Source organism: Cervus elaphus, chromosome 3 (assembly GCF_910594005.1).
Source record: "Cervus elaphus chromosome 3, mCerEla1.1, whole genome shotgun sequence".
NCBI classification, from domain to species: domain Eukaryota; kingdom Metazoa; phylum Chordata; class Mammalia; order Artiodactyla; family Cervidae; genus Cervus; species Cervus elaphus.
Window position 1 is genome coordinate 42,724,022 of NC_057817.1, and position 4,117 is coordinate 42,728,138.

Genomic DNA, 4,117 nt, shown 5'->3' on the forward strand with positions numbered 1-4,117 from the left:
AGACCAAATCAAAGACCGAGAACAGAACTATGACCCTCTTTATGTCTGGTGAAAACGTTCAATGAAGATGTAAATAAGCAGTTAGAGGAAGAGGTACTTGAAATACAAAACTTTATGGAAGAAAGGGGAAAAGATATTCTTTAAAAAGGTGTAATAATATAAAATGTATCTGTAAGTTCAAGGAAGATGAACAAAATCTCTTCTCTTGGTTTTACTTTTTATTCTTTATTTTTAAAATATGGGTGAAAAAAATGCAAGTTAAAATTAGCCAGCTGAACTCAATTTAGGGGATCTCAATTTATCAGTCAGGAAACAGTGGAACGCATGCCTTCTTCTCTTCATCCAGCCTGATGAGAGTATTGACCTTGGCCACATCAGTGTCATAGAGCTTCCTCATTGGCTGTTTAATCTGGTGCTTGTTGACCTTGATATCCACAATGAACACAAATGTGTTGTCCTCTATCTTCATGGCCGACTCAGTGGTCAAAGTGACCTTGATGATGGCATAGTGACCAAGCTTGTTTCTCCTAGCTCATCTGAGGATATTTGGGGTGCTTTCTGAGTTACAGTGTTTTAGGCCATTGGAAGGTGGATGATATTCCTTCTCTTTTATTGTGGCTGTGAATGCCTTTCATCACTGCCTTCTTGCCTTCAAAGTCTTTGCTTTCATCTTCAAGAAAAGCCAAAGGCTTTTGGTTTTCTTGGTAAGGAAGTCACTAGTGACCATCTACAGAAGAGGAAAAGGAAGGGAAGAAGAATTAGGGAATGGGGTAAAAGGCAACAATATGAGAGTCTTAAAAGCCTGGTATTACATGAGGCCAAAGTATCACTCCATGGACTGATTATTTACTGATTGCAATGAAAAACAAATGTAACTTAACAGTGGGAAGATCTGGCTGTTGCCTCCTTAATTCAGCGATTAACGTTAGCATCACTAAAAGTGAGAAAGTTAGAAGTTATATACATATAGACTTCCCTGGTGGTCCAGTGGTTAAGAATCCACCTTCCAATGCAGGGGATGTGGGTTCAATCCCTGGTTGGGAAACTAATATCTCACATGCTTCGGGGCACCTAAGCCCATGCACTGCACCTATTGAGCCTGTGTGCTCTGGAGCCTGATGTAGCCAATAAATAGATAAATAAATAATAAAGAAAAAGAAAAAAAGTTATGTGCCTAAAATGTGATGCAATATAAAGCACATATAGCACCAACCACCAATATTCCCAACAAAAATGTTTAACTTGAATTGAAATTAGCCTTTATAGCTCATCTCCAGATTACAGAAAATACAGGGGTAGATGAATCCCTAGTGACACTAAAAAATAAACAATTAGACAAATCCAGAAAGTGGAACATTCAATAGGGACAATGGGCCCAGTCTCTTCAACAACTCAATGACATAAAAAGAGGGTGGAAAGCACTGTTGAAATAAAAAAAGAAGCCATATAGCAACGAAGACAATGCATGGTCTTTAATTGAATTTTACTTTAAAAACCTAGCATTAAAACACATTTTTGAGGCCACTGGGAAAATTTAAACATGGTCTGTCTTACATAAAATGAAGGCATTACTATTAGTTTTGCTAATTATGATAATGACACTTTAAATAGGTGCATTCTAAAGTATTTAGGGGTAAAATGTCAAGATGTCTATAATTTGATTTAATACTTCAGGAAGAGAAAGATGAAGAAAATATGTCAACTATTAAAACTGGGTGCAAGAATGTAGATATCTCTTTTGGTACTCTATTATGGTACTCTACTTTTCTGTATATTTGAAAATTATAATAAATTTAAAAATACAGTTAGCGGTAAAAAGGAAGTAGTAGCTTGAGGCTATAATTGGGTCAAGGCTGCTTTTCCTGTTGACACGCTTGCAAGCTGAAAGGCAGAAGGCAATACAGAGAGAGAACTGATGGAGCAAGGCCAGAGAAGTGAGAGAGGACGGAATGAAAGGACACTTGAAGAGTTCAGACCCAGAAAGGAGTATCAGCACCTAGTCTTCTGAGACAAAAGGGCCAAAAAATAATGAGTGAAGAGAGAAGAACATTCTCAAGAGGAAATGGCCAAACTGGGGAATGGCTTTCCACTGGAGGAAGGCTAAAGGTAGACTACGAATAATGAAGGTAGATTTGGGAACTTGAAAGAGAATGCACCCAATCAGCACAACTTTATAATTTCCTTCAGGCATGCTTATCAACCTGGAAATGGAAGAAAAACCAGAGAATGCTAGATCTTTCCTAAAGTGGAAGAAGGAATGGTGAGAGTCCTACAAATCAAATAGGTGAGAGTAGGTGTTCTTAGGTTTTTAATAAACCCATGTGTAACTAGCCACTCATAGAAAATGCCCTGTGTGATCACCAGCCCAGGTGGGATGCATGAGACAAGTGCTCGGGCCTGGTGCACTGGGAAGACCCAGAGGAATCGGGTGGAGAGGGAGGGGGGAGGGGGGATCGGGATGGGGAATACGTGTAACTCCATGGCTGATTCATGTCAATGTATGACAAAACCCACTGAAATGTTGTGAAGTAATTAGCCTCCAACTAATAAAAAGGAAAAAAATAAATAAATAAATAAATAATTAAAATGTAAAAAAAAAAAAAAAGAAAATGCCCTGTGTGGAGCTTTGAGTAAGACAGGAAAGGTGTTAATAGACCAGAACTAGAAAGAATGAAAGGGCTGGGAAGTCATGTCTGCTGTGAGTGGAGGTGTGGGACAAGTGAAGGGAATGACAAGTTGTAGTCACAACAGAAAGCACAGAGGGCGAATGTTTGGAGAACATAAAATTCCAAGTGGTGTTGAGGTTCCAGGTATGGTTACACAGATTCTGACTGAAGTACAAACTAGTCAGTCAAGTTATTAGAGGAAAATGCACTTGGATGTGCTTCTCAGGTGGCTCAATGGCAAAGAATCCGCCTGCCAGTCCGCCTGCTCATCCAGGAGATGCAGGTTCCATCTCTGTGTCTGGAAGATCCCTTGGAGGAGGAAATGGCAACCACTCCAGTATTCTTGCTGGGAAATTCCATGGACAGAGGAGCCTGGTGAGCTTCAGTCCATGGGGTCACAGAGAAGTCAGACAGAACTGAAGCGATTGAACATGCATACACACACTTGGATATAGTAAGGCAGCCTCTAAGATTGCTCCCCAAATCCCTACCTCCTGTTATTCGTACCCCGTGTAACCCTTCCCCTTGAGCATAGATTGGACTTCGTGATTTACTTTTAACAAATAAAATATGGCAAAAATAATGGGCTGTCACTCCTGAGATTACGGAGAGACTCTGGCTTCCATCTCACATCCCCTTTCTTACTTTTTCACTTGTTTGCTCTATTAAGCCATATTGTGAGTTGCCCAGTCGAGAGACCAACAAGGCAAGGAGCAACCCATGAAGACAAGGCCTACCATCAATCACACAAGTGAGTTTGGAGCGACTCCTCCTCGGATGACACTTCAACTGCAGTCTTATGAAAAACCCTGAGCTAGAAGATCCAGAGAAGTCTTGCCCAGATTTCTGATGCACAGAAATTGTGAGACAGTGGATGTCTGTTGTTTTAAGCCAGTAAGTCGGGTTAATTTCATACGTAGTCACAGATAACTAATACAATGGATATTGATGACTTAAGAATACCAGGAGACAAGTTAGAAAGAAACCATGAGCCAGGAGCAGTAGTCATCATAATGATTTAAAGCAGAGCTTCTCCAACTCAAATGTGCACACAAATCACTTGTAAGGGTCTTGTTACAATTCAGATTCTGATTCAGTGGTTCTGGTGCCTGAGGGACCATGGTTCCAACAAGTTCACAGGTGACATTAATGCTGTGGGTCCTTTGAGAAGTAGGGATCTCAAAGATCAATGGAGGAGGGCAGGAGGGGTAAAAGGTGAGCTAGAAGAATCCAAATCAATATGCTTGTGGAAGGGGTCAAATTGTTCAATAAAACAATGAAGCAAGATAAGGCATACATATGGAAGGGCCTAAGATATAGCCAGAGAAAAACACAGAAGGATTAAATGAGATTAGTCTGCAAGAAAATGTAAAGCATTATGTATTGCCTAAGACTGGCTTTTATAGGTTCCTCATGGTATAATATTTGGCTAGGTCTCTCCCCATTTGGGA